Source organism: Ambystoma mexicanum, chromosome 2p (genome assembly GCF_040938575.1).
Source record: "Ambystoma mexicanum isolate Mex_15411 chromosome 2p, UKY_AmexF1_1, whole genome shotgun sequence".
Lineage (NCBI taxonomy): Eukaryota > Metazoa > Chordata > Amphibia > Caudata > Ambystomatidae > Ambystoma > Ambystoma mexicanum.
Genome location: NC_090923.1, coordinates 1,482,418,520 through 1,482,435,292, shown reverse-complemented (window position 1 = coordinate 1,482,435,292; position 16,773 = coordinate 1,482,418,520). Strand labels below are relative to the sequence as shown.

Here is a 16,773-nt window from a genome sequence, read left to right as displayed (position 1 = left end):
TTTGCATTGTTAATTCTGGAGTTGTATGCAGCGGCTTTAGCTGTGGCGATGGCATTTTTGTACTGTTTAGTAATTGACAGATATGACTCTCCTGCGAGGGTGGAGGGGCTGGATTGCCAACTCTTTAAGGCTTGTCTTTTTAGAGCTTTTAAGTCAAGTAGGTCTTGATTGTACCAGGAGTTGGAATGTTTGGTACTTTTAGTTCTTTTACTTTCTAGTGGGGCGATGACGTTGACTACCTCTTTGATGACTGAGTTGTAGAGATCAACCAGTTCTATGGGATTATTGGGTAGAGGCCGTGCTAGGGCTGATGCTTCAAGAAGGGGGAGGATTCTTTCTTTAGTGAGCAGTTTTTTGGATCTAGCTAAGGTGGCAGGCATTTGGGGGGTTTTGTTGAGCAGGTAATTTGGCCGTTATGAGGAAGTGTAGAAGGTGGTGGTCAGTCCAGGGGCAGGGGGTGTTGGAGCTGATGTCCGCACCACAGTTGTGATCGGCTAGCAAGTCTAGTATGCAACCTTTGGTGTGGGTTGGGCTGTCAACCTTTTGGATAAAACCTAGGTCAAGAAGAGATTTGGCGAAGGCTTTGCCTTTTTTATCTTTGGGATCCTGGAAGCCAAGATTGAAGTCTCCTAGGAGAATGGCTCTGGAGCTGGTTTTGAGCTTGCTTCCAATGAGGTGTAGGAGATTAGCTTGGAAGTCCAGCAGAGGGCCTGGGGGGGCGGTAGACTAGGTGTACTGTAATGGTGTTGTTAGGGGAGAAGGAGATTCTTACAGAGAGTGCATCAAAGTGGTCTGAGGTGGCGGACTTGATTTGTCTAGCTTTAAGTGATTCTTTAACAATAAGGGCCACCCCCCCTCCTTTGTTTGTAGGTCTATCCTGGCGGAGGATGGTGTATCCTGGTGGTAGGGATTGTCAGATGGTGGGTCCGGAGGCTTCGTGTAGCCAAGTTTCTGTGATGGCTAAGGCATCAAGCTCTAGGTCAGTGATGAGGTCATGGATTTCTGTGGCGTGAGCTTGCATAGATGAGAGCGAATTGTGTTTGAAGGGTTGGATTGTGGCTAGATTTGGGTTTGGTTGTAATATTGACAGGTATGATGGTTGGTTTAGGAGTGTGCGGTGTGGAGAAGGCGGTGTGAACGAACTCTGGAGGGGTTGTATGCAGGCATTTTTCCATTAAAGTGGAAGTCTTTTGGGAACGGGATCTGAGTCTTTGGTTCCTTAGGTCTACGGTGGGAGGTATAGAGTGGGCCTGAGCTGTTTGTGTTGACAGTGGCGCGGCTGTGCTTGGGAGCTGGGCTGGGGAGATCTTAGTGGGGGCATGGTACGGCTGGCCAATAATGAGTGCGGGGAGGAAGGACGTCGGAGGAATACTTTGTGAGCATGGTGGGATGAGTATACCAGTGGACAGGTTTGGGGCCATGTTGGGGTGCTGCCTTTGTGTGGGCAGGTGTAGGGTAGGCAGGCGGTGGGCCTAATGTAGTGAGTAGTGTGGGTAGGCCAGGACACAGTGCGCAGGCAATCAACAGTATGCAGTGCGCAGGCAATCAACAGTATGCAGTGCGCAGGCATTCAACAACATGCAGTGCACAGGCAATCAACAGTATGCAGTGCACAGGCAATCAACAGTATGCAGTGCACAGGTGGTCAATGAGTAGGTAAGTCATGACCTAACGTGTAAACATGGGGTAGTACTATAGTATGGCAGTTACAGGCTATAGGTAGATATGACAAAAACAAGGAGAGCATTGCATTCGGGGAGCATCTACATTAGTCGGCCGAGTGGAATTGACAAAATATGCAGTAACTCATAGTAACGGTGTGCATTGTCCTACTTTCTTGTCCTGCGGGCTGCTCGGCTGGAGCCTAGGTGGAGATGATCTAGGCCGATGGGGGAGGAGGAAGGGTGGTGAGGACACGAACGGCAACAGCCCCTTTGCCACGCACGGACAGGCACAGACAGGCCTGTGCCTTCACAGGAAGGGCCGGCTCACGCCTTACGGCGCTCCTCTGTGCTGGTTGCAGGAGCGGCGGGCCAATCACTGGCAAAGCCTGGCTGCTGCTAAGCAACCAGCATAAACAAAAATTGCGTCTGCCATTTTGGAGGCTCCTCGTGTTAGGACGGCAGAGTCGGCGGTGAGGAGCGGCACAATGGAGCTCATCCGAGGGGTTTAGCAGTGTGGCAGAGTTGGATGGGCCACAGGGGAGGTGGGGTGGGTATGAGGAGTATTGGCAGTGCACGGCTCAGTACCTGGGTGAGATGCTGCTTCCTTCGTGATGCGGATCACGCTGTTTTCTTCCTTCTCATCTGCCGTTGCAGGCTGGGCTCCTGCCCACCTGAGGAGACGAGAGTGGAGTTTCCCTTCCCCACAGGGATAAAAGGCAGAGCACGAGAGCACACATTGAGCAAGGTCAAAAGCACGAGGAAGCAGCTATTCGAGGACGGCAGTTCAAATGGAGGAGAAAGATGGCAGAACCTGAAAGTATGACAAGGAGGGAAGTACCCTTGCCTTTTTCAACCCAGACCCGCGAAGCCTCAGTGAAAGGAATCATAAGACCGGGAACTACAGCTGGCGTTTGGTGTGACAGATGTAAACGGGGCCCTCCTGCACTGATAGCCAAGGCGGGGAGACACGCTTGCTACCGTGGTACCGTCCTTGACTCCAGAGGCAAGAAAAGCCAACAAGTTCAGCACAGCCGGTGAGTCAGGAAGGGCTGATAGTAAGCCGGACTGTGTTGAGCCGAAGGTTGAAATCGGCAACATTATATGAAGTCATGGAACTTGTGAACAAAGAACGTATGTATTTTCTGAACTTGAAAGAAAACCCAGTGAAGGGCCAGCTGCGGAGTGGTTCGGCGTCACAGGGCACTCATTCAAAGGACTCTGGCTGGTCCCTTTTGTTGAAACTACCAATACCAGAAGGCCCTAGGAAAGTCTGGCGTGAGGTGTCAGAGTGGTCATACAAGGGTTGAGACAAATCCCTCGTACACTCGAAAGTCTTTGACACGTCGTTAAGAGGAAAGCTAAGGGAAGTAAATCGTGCAAAGTGAACTGTATATCTGGCAAATGTGAACCCAGCTGAGGGATGGCTGCAAACCGGGGTAAAGCATAATACACCCGAGAACATTGTGTTGACAAGAGTGAACCCGAGCGAGGGATGTACACAATGAATGATTGTTTAAAAAGACATTAAAGACTTTGAATGTTAAAAGCTGCTGATTTTGTGAATGAAAGGCCATAGTGAACTCGACTGAGGGAGGCCCACCTTGCAAGAAGTCTTGCTGAGGGGGATCCAAGGGGCGATGAGCAATTGCCCAACGTGAAAGAATACTGAAGGAACTTTTGTTTGTTTATTGTTCATGGTCCACCAGGCCTTTTAAGGCAAGAGACTTTGTAGAAAAGAGACATGGCCCTAGAAGGTCCTGATATCGTTGAAAGGAACTGTAACCTCGTGCTGGAATGGACTGTGCTCAGGAGTCCAACCTTGTCCCGTACTAAAAACATGAGGAAGGGAGACCCGAGCAACACCATCCTGACTTATCATTTCATGAACACTGCTTTCTTTTCTTGTGAATATTATCCCACACTGTTTTTGTAGTATAGTGGTAAGGATTGGCAATAGGTTTTTTAGTATAGGCCCTTTTGATTTGACCAGACTCCACTTGGACACTGTTACTTGATGGTCGTAGCTTGCTCATACCTTAGATTTAGGCTTAGATTAGGCTTTTTTCTCACCCATTTCTACAGTTTACTCAACACCCTTGTACTGTGATCACTTTTGGCTGTCTTTTCTGTTACCACCATGAGTTCCTTACATATGGTGTCAGGAGTCGGATGTGACACAATTGAAACTAATTGAGGAACCCTACAATTTCAAAAACGTTAGTCACTGAGCTTCTAACCCCTCTATTGCCACAAAAGAATTGATAAGTTACGATATCTGTAGCAGTAGGAAAGCTGTCACCCCCAACCCCCCAGGAAAAGAGGAATGATTCCTACAGATTTGGTTTTGATACCCCCTCTGGGGTGTTACATAAGGTTGGACTCAAAATCTGGCCTAGCATGAAAGTTCAGTATAGACGCCTTAGCAGGCGTCATCGATCCCGATTTCTGGGGAGGCTTAAAGGTTCTCTTACAAAATCATGGCAAACTCCCATTTGAAGTACATCGTGGGGATTAAATTGGTCAAGGAACTTTGGAAAGGGCGCTATTCCCTCAGTTTAAAGTAAGTGAACCAGACGAAATAGAAAGAGGTACATTAGGCTTTGGGGAAGCGGATAAACCTTTTAACATCAAAGAAAAGAAGGCAGAAGAGTCTACCATCTATCCTGACCTAGCCTTAGCCCAGCGAAATGATCCAGCTCGCTGAAGCTTTTCTAAAAGCTATTCCGGAAGGAGAAGGTATAGAGAAAGGGATTGTTGTATAGAAGGGAAACATCTACAGATGGACTAGTAAAGACGCAGTTAGTAATCCCCATTACCCACCGAAAGGTTGTACTAGAGATTGCGCATTCCCATTTTACTGGGGGCCACTTGGGACAATCGAAACCCAGGCACATATCAGTGGGAAGTTTTACTGGCCAGGTATCCACGCCGAGATAAAGACCTTTATTCAGACGTGTGAAATATGTCAAAAAACCAGCACACACATCCCATTATCTGCCCCTCTGAATCCTTTACCCATCATAGAAGTCACTTTTTCAAGAATCTGGACGGACATTATTGGACCTCTAGAAACATCCAGACTAGGGAACAAATATGTCCTTGTGATTGTTGATTATGCAACTAAATACCCCAAAGCGTTTCCGATGCGAAATAATACCACACAACAAATCCTTAAACCTCTCCTGCCATATTTTTCCAGAGCCTGTTTTCCCAAGGAAATACTGACCGACTGAAGGGTCAAATCCTATGTGCAAGCCTATGGCAGAAGTCAAAGAGCTAATCCATATTGCCACCTTACGAACTTCTGTGTACCATCCCCAAACCGATGGCTTGGTAGAAAGATTCAACAAAACCCTGAAACTAATCCTGCGAAAAATTGATAGACAAGGATGGGAAAGACTGGGACCGAATGATCCCGTGGACACTATTTGCAGTGAGGAAAACCCCCAGGCCTCTATGGTAATCTCCTCTTTTGAACTACTTTATGGCAGAGAGCCCAGAGATGTCCAGGCATGCTCCGGGAAACTTGGGAAGAACGAGAAGAGGTACCCATTCCCATCTCGCAAACCGTTACTCGAATGCGAGAACATATGAGACTTGTGCGAGATCTAGTCTGCGCTCATATGGAAAAAGCCCAGAGCCAACAAACATCCAATTACAATAAGAAAGTAAGCTTAAGATCGTTTTCCACAGGACAGAACGTATTGGTCCTATTGCCCACCTCGGAAAACAAGCTTGTTTCTAAATGGCATGGGCCCTATGAAATATTAGAATGAACAGGAACCTGTTGAAGTTACACAACCGGACAGAAAACAGAAGGTCCATTTATATCACGTAAATCTCTTAAGAGTGGAAAGAGAACCCATCAGCCACCCATGCCAAAGTTCTATCTTGTTTGGTTCCAAAAGAGGTGGACAACTATAAAATGATTCCTCCAGAGATATCTATTCAACAACCAGAAGATCAAAAAGATGTAGTTGCATCATTCCCCAATATATTTTCAGAAAAACCAGGAAGAATTAAAGGCACCTACCAATATATTAGAACACCCAAGATCCGCTTCATGCAGCTGATCTCTCTGAGGAGGGAGGATCAGCTGATAGTGCCAGAGCATACCCAGCCCCTGCAACCTTCACTAGCGGCCTGGTATGGCTTGTCTTTGTTTTCTGGGGTACTCTGGGTCCATCTTGGTTCTCGAGGCACTCTGCCTGAAAATATTCAAATTGAGCCTGACTTTTGCTCCACCACAGCTGTTTGCACTGTAGCACTGTGCAACATGCTTTAACTTTCCTGGCCTTGTGTTTCCGACACCAATTGCTGCAACTATAACAACCTTTCCAGCATGGCCGCCCTGTTTGCTTTTTCAGCTGTGGTTCGTGTTGTTGCCTGAGCCTGCTCCCGCCCCCATTGGCTGGCTTTGCCAACTTCAGCCAATCACCATAACTGGGAGGCGGGAGCCGGCCCTTGTTTCCAAAGGCCCGCATCTAAGGCCCCTGTCTGCTCCCAGGACGCTACATGAAACTGCTACCACAACCTGACCCTCCCTGAGGTTGCTACCTCTGTCAGCCATGACACTGGACTACCAAGACTCTTACTTCACTCATCATGGGTTAGTTCCCTCCTTTTGTCTTCCCTTTCTTTCCCTTCTTGGGACCTTTTACTCTCTTCTCTGCTTGTACTAACAGGTCTCCCTGTTATGCTCACTAAGCCCTTGTTTCAGCACTCAGCGTTAACTTCCGATTCATACCTCATCTCTCTATCTATGGAGCCTTATCATTTAACTTTGAAAGTCAAATTTGGTTGGTTTATCATTTAACTTTGGCCCTTGATTGTAACCTGCTAGCCCAGTGACTGTTCCATACCGCTTTACTTGCACACCTCTCCCACTGCCTCCTCTCTCTACTCACCCATGGCACCATCTGTTTCTCCTATCTATTCCAACTGCTTCTCTATCAACTATCCTTCCCTTCTCACTTGGTCTGGTAGGAAGACGTTTAAAAAGGATATCTTGGCCTCCAACCTAGGTCTTCCCATCGCTGATACCTATTCCAGTGCCTCTTCCAGACATACCCTTACTGACATCCTCTTTGTCATTCCTTCGCCAGATCTATGGACCCCTCATATGATCTCTGTGCTCTGTCCTGTCTCCTCCTTCTCCCATTAATGGTGGCACCCGCTGGGAAGTCCTCATGGATTCACTCGACTCCTCCAGAGTCATCATTAAGGTCTTCCTTAATGGCACTGTCATGGTCCAAGGACCTCAGGCCAATTTCTTCCTCTTCAATAGGTGGTTCCCTCGCCTCATCAACTTCCTTTCATCTCCAGCTGTCCCTTCCTCTCCTCACTTGGCTACCTTGCCCTCTCTTCCCTCCTCCTCTACCCCACCTCAGGCTTCCTCCACACCTCGCAGGGCGTACCTCTGATTTGTACCCCTCCCCAGGAAGGTCTTTAAGGCTGGCAACCTTCTTCATCTTGAACCAAAATAAGTTCCTAATTTGGGAACTCTCGTCCCTTGCACACTCTCTATGGCTAGATAAGCCCAGTGATTTAAGGTTATTCAGATAGTATTTTCAATCAAAACATGGTCAACATTTGGCATTCTATATGGAAGAGAATGCACTGTAAAGTCATAATTCATATTTAAAGAAAAAACATGAATGCAAAATTCAACAAGATTTTTTAATTTTTATCAAAATGGTTTATTCCATACAATTGTGCCCAACGCGTTTCGAGATTAAATTCTCTTCACCAGGGGCTGTCAATTTCATTCTTTTAAAAAATCTATAAATTCAAGGAAGAGATACAAACATATAAATTGATTGATTCAAATGACAACATTTCAAAAGTGTGCAAATAAACATATCAGTCTTCACTTGTAAATCTAATGATAGGTCCCATACACTCTATTTCACATGGCCTTTTCTAAAGGAAAAGATCTGTTGTTTAGAACATTAGTCCACTCTTCTCTAGGACCTAGAACAAGGTAAGTATGTTCGAACATATTTAGGTAAATGATCAACTTAAATTATAAAAACAGCATCAAAGTATGGAGTATATCCTAATACATTTTGAACATATTTAAACAATAGAAAGCATACCATGTGCTCATCATGTTGTAAAAAGGTCAATCCCCATGTTTTTCATAAGGTTAGACTTCAAGAAGTATTTGCTACGATCCAATGTCCCTATAAAGGATATAGGTATTAAGGTATGAACCAAGATTCAATCTACTCGATTACACACTGAAGAGTAAGTTAAAAAGACACTTACCTCTATGGGATGTGTTCCACATAGAGTTAAAGATGTCCTGAATTGGTGTTGTTGAAAACAGATATTAGCTTGTGGCAGGAAAGCTGGGCTCGCCAGAAAACGGTTAGCCCACAGGGTATGCCTGCAAAGAAGCGGCAACAATTTAGAAATTGGAATTTCAGAAAGATATATAGTCTTAGCCTAAATGGAAGTCACCCGTGCCTGTAGGTAGAAACAAGAGAGTAAGAAGCAAAACTTAAAGTGTCTGAAAAGTCGGTCAGTAGGTAAGCCGTTTCAGTTCTTGCCGTGTTTGATGTAATAAACATGGCGGAATAAATGTGCGCCAACAGTGTGACGTCATCACGTGGTTAACGTGCATGACGTCACCAATGTCAACATCATGAAGGGAAGGGGCGGTGAGCCCATCGTTTATGTAAGATGTCATCACGTGCACAACGTGCGTGACGTCAACATTGTTGAAAAAAGAAGGTATTAGACGAGTGCAGGTTAAAGAATGATAAAAAACGTAAAAATGTGGGCTGAGTATGTCATAATGGGGGTGTGTATAGAGCCGACCATAAAATATTGGTCAGGAATTGTCATAGCAGCAGGCTGTAATGATGTCAAGGCTCTCGCACACACTAATGTCAATAAAATAAGTCCCTTGTCAAGAACATTCGGAAAAGGTTGGAGGTGTTCTGTCAGGACAGATCGAGGTGATCTGTCAGGGGAAGTCCTAGTACATAGTCAATACAGAAATGTAGAGAGAATTCAGCGGAGGGTAGTCACAAGGGGGTGACATTTCTTTTCCTGGATGTCTGAGACACTAATTAGGGTAAAGAGCGATAGTGGTAGAGGCCACAGTAGGTGTCCCTGAAGGCTGGGTATAGAGCTTCGTAGATTATATAGTTGTATTTCAAATAGGCTGTCTCTGATTGAAGAGAGTTCACAATCTAGGTGTCTATCAAGTAAACTGTCTCCGGTAGATGAGGGAGTTCACAATATAGATGTATTAGGTCAAAGTGACGTGCCCAGTTGGGAGGTTACATTGTGTGGGATTCAACACATACAGCATAGATAGTTCTGTCTCATCGGTGAAGAGTGCACAATCTCATTTTTGCTGAATATTTCTGACTCAGACAACTATATATAATGAGGATAAGGCAAAAAATCCTCTTGTTTTTCAACCCCATACATTTTTTTAAAGAAATGCTCCTAAATAGAAGTCTTCGTTAAGCCCATGTGGGTTAACGGCATCAAGTTTGTGTATCCACCATAATTCTCTCTGAGACAACTTTTTAGCAAAGTCTCTGCCTCTGGGTAGTGAGTGTACTGTTTCTAGAATAACCCATCGTAGTTGGGTGATATTATGGCTATTTTCTTAAAAGTGTCTGTATACCGGGGACTTGTCATTTTTAGTTCTAATGTTGGACTTGTGTTCCGTCCAGCGTTCTTTTGCTTTCCTAATAGTTTTGCTGACATAATATTTACCACAAGGGCATCTGAGGGCGTACACTATGTTTTTACTGTCACATGTGGCAAAGTCCGGAAGAAATATTTTTCGCCATTACTGGGATGGCGGATATGATCTTCCTTGATAATGTTGGCGCAATGTTGGCAGTGAAGGCATGGGTAAGTACCTGTTTTTTGGTTTTTCGGTATACTTTGACTGGAAGTTTTCTTTTTTTCAGCTTTGATAAGACTGTCTTTGACAATTTTGCCCCTTTTGTAAGCCAACATTGGGGATTCAAGAAAAAGTCTGTGTAAATCGGGATCCGATTTTATGAGGTCCCAGTTCTTTGTAATGATCTTCTTAATTTGGTAGCTTTGACTTGAAAACTTCAAGGTGTGTATCGGTCTAGTTGTGGATTTTTTAGGTTTTTCTTCAAGAAGGTTAGACCTCATGTGGGGTTCTGTGCGTGTGACTGCTTTTTCCAGGATGTCATCAGGAAATCCTCTCTTTTTTTAACCTTTTCTTCATGTCGTCATATTCGCCTTGGAGACATGCGGTGTTCGATGTGATCCTTTTCAGCCTCAACATCTGGCTGAAGGGCAGATTCTCCTGTGAGAGCCGGGAACTTGGTGGCGTAGTCCATAAATGGGCCCCATATGTTCAGGGCTTTATTCAGGGAGCCTGAGTGTATTGCAGTGACCTTTTCGGCCACCGCTATGTCCCAACATTTGGACCACCATAGTGCTACAGAAGGTCCGTCTTTGTTTTTCCACAGCCGGGCCAATGCAATTTTTGCTGCTAGGAGTAGGTGCGTGCATATGCGGGGAATGTGCCCTGAGATTGGGAATGCACCGGCACCAGTTCCACCCAGAAGAATTGCCCCAGGGGATAGAGAGCCCAGTAATATCCTTGATGTGATTCATTATCTCCCTTCAGTATGCTTCTGCTTTTGGGCAGGACCAGACCATGTGGAATAGTGAGCTGATGGCAGGGCAGCCGCGCCAACAGGTTCCGGGAATGGTCGCGTTGGCCTTGTTGAGTTGAACTGGACTGACATAGTACCTGTAGCAGAGTTTGTAGCCGCCTTCCCTATTTGTGATGCACTGCGAGCTTTTGTGCAGTCTGGCCCATATTTTCTCCCAATCCTCGATCTCTATTTCTCGACCCATGTCACTTTGCCACTCCAGCATGTATTTTTCTTTTTTGGAGGGATCTACCCTATCTAGGAGTCGATAAAGGGTGGAGGTTCTTCCTCTGTTAGTTGGGGTTGTTAGGGGGAGTTCCAGCGCCGTTAATTCTCTGGAGCATTTTTCCCATACCACCCTGTGGGACAGCCAATGCCGGATTTGGGCATAATGGAACCTTTCCCGCTCGTCCACTCCGAACTTAGCCCTGCATATTTCGAATGAAATGGGCATTCCCTCTCCTAAGAAATCGCTAGTTTTTAGTAGGCCACCCTCCCTCCAGGGTTGGAAGCTGAGCAGGGACATGCCTGGCGAGAAGTCGGGGTTGTTCCAGATAGGGGTCAAGGGACCCAGATCTCCTCGGGAGCCCCATTTACGGTTGTGATCGTCGCCGAGAGGGGACCGCTATTTGCTTGTGGTATTAAGTTTGGGAGATGTGGGAGATCTGCGGGAGTAACCGGGGACCAGGCCTCTTCGAGTTGTGTCCATTTCGGGGTTTCTGTGTCTTGCACACAGGAGAATGCGTGTGACAGCTCCGCCGCTAGGGTGTATCTGGCCATATCGGGTACCCCCACCCCGCCCAGCGCTTTCCCCCGCATCATTATTCGTTTACCGATTCGGGGCCCCCCCATACAAATTCCTGAATTTTCTTTTGCAGAGCTGACCGGGCCGGCCCCGGGATCTGGATTGCTAATGCTGTGCAGTAGTACAGCCATCTGGGGATTAGGTTCATTTGTATGGCGTTAATCCGGCCAAACCAGGAGATTTCCTGGGACTTCCACCTTTTTAGATCGTTTTGGAGTTCTTAAATCAAACGCGGGAAGTTATTTGAGTATAGATGAGATGGGTCTTTAGTGATATGTACCCCGAGGTATTCGAATGGACCTGTCGCCCAGGGGATCAGCATTAAGGAGCTGAGGGTAGCTTTTTCCTGATTAGAGAGGTTGATTGCTAGGGCTGAGGATTTGTCCAGGTTTACTCTGAATTGTGATTAACACGTCATCCGCGTATAGTGCGATTTTATATTCGTGACTTACCACGGATAGCCCCCTTATCCTACTGTTTTGCCTGATTCTTGCTGCAAAAGGCTCCATTGATAGGGCGAAAATTAGGGGCGAGAGCGGGCATCCCTGTCTGGTGCACCTGGAAATATGTATTGCTCCAGATCTAATGCCATTGACCCGCAGTTGTGTGGTAGGAGTTTGGTAGTTGGCCATTACCCTTGTAATAAAGTTTGGGCCAAAGCCGAAATGCTCAAGGACAGCCCTGATATACCCCCAATCCACCAGATTGAAGGCTTTATGAGCGTCTAAGGAGATGACCGCCAATCCCACCCCCAATTTCTGGTCGCTTTCAATGATATTTATTGTCCTCCTGATTATCATGGGTACTTCAGCCCGGAATGAACCCTGTTTGGTCGCGGTCAATCAGGTTTGGCAGAATTGCTCCTAGCCTGCCGGCCAACACCGTAGCATAAATCTTGTCATCATTATTCAAGAGTGTGATCGGGCGGTAGGAGGTCGCCAGTTCTGGATCTTTCCCAGGCTTATGTAGCAGGACTGTGAGCGATTACGCCATTGACCCAGTGACCAATCTAGAGGACAGGAAAGAGTTAAACAGGACTGCCAATTGGGGAGCTAGGATCCGGCATACTTTTTATAGAAGTTAGCGGACAGTCCATCTGGGCCTGGGGTGGTGGATTTGAGCGCTTTGATGGCTTCAATGATTTCATCGGAGGTGATGGGAGATTTTAGTGGCTCTAGCTGGGCTGGGCTTTGGGGGGGTATGGTTCTCAGATATTCCTGATAGATGTGGGTTTCCCCGACATTATGGCTTTGTGATGTCACACTAGTTCGTTAATTTTATCAGTCTCAGAGAAGCATATTTTCCCGTCTTCCCCCACTAATTAGAGGATATTGTTTCGGCTGTGGATCTTTTTCAGCTTTTGCGCTAGCACTTTGTTAGCCGTATTCCCTTTGCTATAATAGAACTGCCTCGTGAAGGCTAATGATTTGGCAGTTCGATCGGCGCAGTGCATTTCCAGTGCTGTTTTGGCCTTCCTCAGCGCTCTCTCTGTTTTTCTGGAGCTGCGTGACTTCAGGTCGGACTCTAGCTGGTTTACCTTTTCCTCCAGTTTGGCTGCTGCCATGTTCGAGATTCTTCTCTGTTCCGCCCCAGCGCTGATTAGGGACCCTCTGACGACTGCTTTCATCGCGTCCCAGATGATGATGATGGGGGTGTTTTCCATAGTGTTTTCTTTGAAGTAGTTGGATATCGTTTCCTCCACTTCCGTTCAGATGCGTTCGTCTAGTAGTAAAGAGTCATTCAGTTTCCAGTGTCTCTGCACGGGGTGCTTTTGGCTCGATATGACTAGGTTTGTGGACACTGCGGCGTGATCAGATATCATGCAAGTGTGGATATCTGCCTTGTTTAAGCAGGGGAACAGAACCCCTGAGATTAATATGAGGTCTATTCTTGAGAAACCTTTATGTACACAGGAATAATGAGTGTAGTCTCTTGAGGATCCATTGAATAGCCTCCAGTTGTCAACAGATTCAGTTTCTCTAAGAAGTTTGGCTAGGAACAGCGCTTGCACGTAGTCTGCGTTTGTGGGGGCCAGAGTCTTGTCGAGTTGGGGATTTGGCATAGAGTTGAAATCCCCGCCCATGAACAGGTGCCCCTCGCGGAAGGTCTGGATGGTCGGGATTAAGTCCGAGATAAAGTTGGCTTGGGACGTATTGGGGCCGTAGATTGAAGCGATGGTAATGGGGAGCTCCTCGAATAGGCCCTTGAGTAGGATGAAGTGACCCTCCGGATCTCTTCTTATTGTAATTTTTGAGAGCGGGACTCTGTCGCTTAGTAGTATTGCCACCCCTCTTTTCTTTTTCCCGGATGTGGCGAAATAAGCTCTTTTGTACCTGTTAAATCTCACCCGGTGTTCGTCTTCCTGCAACAAGTGAGTTTCTTGGAGGAGGACGATGTCCCCAGATAGTAGTCCCAGTCTATGTTCCACTGATCTGCGCTTTCTTGGTGAGTTCAGGCCTTGGACATTCCATGAGAGGATTAGTACCTCGCTTGTGTCAGCCATCACCTGTTCCTTCTGCGTTGGATATGCTTCGCCCTGTGTCCTCCGCCGGGAGCTATGTTTTTGATCATGGTGCAAGGTCACTGCATTGGTGTGTTTCCGCGCTTGACGTTATTGTCGCATGATGTGGTGTTGATCGGGAGTCCGGATGTTAGGTAACCTGGTACTCCGAGCTTAGGACTGGATCTTCCGTAGCCCATTCCCCCCTCCCCTCCCCTCCCCTGAACTGAACTAGCAGGAGAAACGACATCCTACTGCCACTGGGAAAACTGGTGACACCAATGCGCTAGAAGATGGCCAACTGGGCCGCCAAAATAAAGACTGTTGGAGCTCAAACGATGCTCCCGCACTGATAGAAAGGAAATGTTCAGCTTTAGGTTGAGGGTCCTCCTTGCTGTAGGGATTTCGGCACGTTAGCCCATGGGTGTGTCCCTCCTTCTTTTGGCTCCATGACTAGGGACGAACAAATGCCTGGGACTCGGAAGCCCGGGATCCGGTTGATCAGCCTGGATTTGGGTCTTTCTTGGGGGGACCACGGAGCCTGTGCCGTCTGCCAGCTTTTGACCAGGTGCCCTCCGAGGACTTTCTGGGAAGAGCCTGGTTTGATCCTTTGGACTCCGACTCCCCGGCCATGCTCCCAGTGCCCATGAACTTATTCGCCTCTTTCAATTAATGGATTTGTTTCTGGGCCCCTTCCCACGTGAATCTGACCGAGGTCGGGAACCCCCAGTGGTATGGGATCTTCCTGTCGCGCAGCCATTCCATGAGTGATCGCATGGCTTTTCTTTTTTGGAGAGTGGAGTTCGCTAAGTCCTGGTAGAGCGAAATGGCGGAACCCTGGAAGGTGATCTGACGCATTTGCCTCGCCTCGCGCATGATTTCCTCTTTGATTTGGAAAAAGTGAACTCTCACCAGCACGTCCGGGGAGAGCGTAGATGCCTGTCTTGGAGTTGTTCTGTGCACCCGATCCAGTTCCAGGGGCGATTCATCCGGGAGGGTGATTATGAACCTAAGCAACTCCGAGACGTAACTTTTGAGGTCTGCATTTGGTATGGAGGATGGAATCCCCTGGAGGCGGATATTATTCCTTCGGGACCGATTCTCTGCATCCTCCTGCTTTGCTTCGAGGAGGTTGCATCTTGCCTCCAGGGCTGCGATTCTGTCCCTATCTTGTTCGTCTTCAAATCTTTGGTCGCAGACCTTGGATTCAAGTTCAGCAGTCCGGCGTTCCACCTCCACCACTCTCTTGTCCAGGGAGTTGATTTTTTTCGTGAGCTCCTGTGCTTTTTTGGATTTCTTTGGTTAGTGCCGCCAATATATCTTGGAAATCTGCCTTTGTAACCATTTGTGATGGGATGTGAGCTGCCGCGGGTGTGATGGACGTGGAGTTATTGTGGGAATCCTCTGGTGGATCCCCCTTTTTGGATTTTTCACCAGATGAACTGGCCATTAGGGCAGCAATGTCATTTGCTTGGATGCCTTTCCACTTTTTGACATCTTGCTTCACCTAGAAGCTTGGGGCTGCCTTTGTTGCAAGGAATTCACAGGACCTCCTCTTGGGTGGGGAACTCGGAGGGGGGGGTAACGCTAGGATCCTGCCACCCTGAGTATCAGTCTCCACCACAGGGACTCAGGCTGGAACGAGGTTGTCAATGTGCAGTTCGCTTTTAGGGCTAATTGCTGCCCAAATGGAGCGTGGAGACTCAGTGAGCCCTTGGTGGGTGCAGGCCGGTGGTGTCAGGGCCTCCCGCCGGAGGAGGAGGGGGGGGTTTCAAGGTCCCAGAGTAGTGGCTCCGAGGTGCTGGCCAAGGATGAGATCGGGGGCAGGTCTGAGAGGGGGGGGATCGGGAGCCGTGCAGGACCCAGGTAGGCCCCCCCCAAACCCCAAGCTCCTCACCTCGTGTGGTTTGGGGCGCAGTGTCTTCGGGTGCTGTCCCTCCGGTCCACCCCTGGGTACTCAGCTCTTGCGGGCTAGGGGAGCCGGGGTCACGGACGGTCAGCCAGCCCGGGCCCGATGCGCTGTATTGATGAAGGGATAGAGCCGTCGGGGGTGGTCCGGGCCTTTCGGCTGCTGAGTTTAAGTATTGGTTTGTTGTCCCAAGCTGTGACTCCCGATCCTCCAGCCGGATGCTGCTTGGCTCTGTGAGCAGGCTGTGATGGTCCACCACGGCGTAGCGCCTCCCCTCCAGCCAATGGGAATCTCCTCCGCCAGTGGTGATGTGTTGGGGGGTGCAGAGCAGCCTCAGGCAACCCCGATCCCACTCCTGGCCGCAAGCAGAAGCCCGATTACGAGCCCCCGCCCGGGGAGACGAGAGGAGCCGCGGGTGGCGGCACACAGGTCTGCGTCGGCAAAGGGGCCACCAATGGAATCGAGGTGGGTGAGAGTGAGCGGTAGGTACTGGGGCCGCGGCCGCCACTCCTCGGTATAGCGCCGGGTGCTGTGGAGCCTCTTCGCTATGCTTCCTGGCCACTCCGGCCCTCCGATATGTCCCCCATGCGAAAAGCAGAGATGCAGGGCTCCGGAAAGTGCAGCAGGGTACTGGGTGGCTGGATCAACTGGGGCAGTGCGGGCGAGAGAGCCAGCTTCATTTGGCGGGTTTGGCTGCTTCCATAAGCCTGCCCATCCCCCTCATAGTTGCTCTCCTCCAGGCAGTCGCGGCCGCCATGTTGTCGCTGAGTGGGACCCGCTTGGAAAATAGGTCGAAACATTGCAAATCTTTGACCGAGCGGGGATCCACACGAGGGATCACTGCAGTGGGTCTTCTACCATGGTATATTTCACCGGCAACTCTTAACGGGGGCTGGGACCGGTGGTATTGGTTGCTATGCATTGGGCCAGACAGGAGCTCCTAGGAAGCCATGCCGATCGCGGCGGCTCTGAGCCACGCCCCCCAAAATGCTCTTTACTGTTTTTATAATATGCTGTGTATTCTTAAGTACTGTGTTTTATGTGATAAGTACTTATTTGACCTGATCGAGACCTACATGTGTAACATAGTAAAAGTACATCGTTTTCAGTTTATCATTGTGTAGTATTTTCTAGAGAGAAGTGTGTGGACTAATTGTACATTTCTAAAACTGCTACTCCTACCTGAGAGTTGAGCCTTGTCGCATTGACCACATTATTTGCCTTTTAAG

At 48.2% G+C, this 16,773-nt stretch overlaps 1 protein-coding gene and 1 long non-coding RNA gene across 3 annotated transcripts in view; one reads left to right on the top strand and one right to left on the bottom strand.

Moving 5' to 3' along the window:
- The window catches only part of ALG1 (ALG1 chitobiosyldiphosphodolichol beta-mannosyltransferase), a 2,244,281-nt gene that overhangs the window by 1,227,768 nt on the left and 999,740 nt on the right, over nucleotides 1-16,773 (top strand). The window lies entirely within an intron of this gene.
- The window catches only part of LOC138566084 (uncharacterized), a 135,544-nt gene continuing 126,376 nt past the window's right edge, over nucleotides 7,606-16,773 (bottom strand). The window contains exons 2-3 of the long non-coding RNA XR_011301839.1: nucleotides 7,935-8,055; nucleotides 7,606-7,849 (exon numbers count right to left, since the gene is read on the bottom strand). This is a non-coding gene — a long non-coding RNA (uncharacterized lncRNA). The remainder of the gene's footprint in view (nucleotides 7,850-7,934; nucleotides 8,056-16,773) is intronic.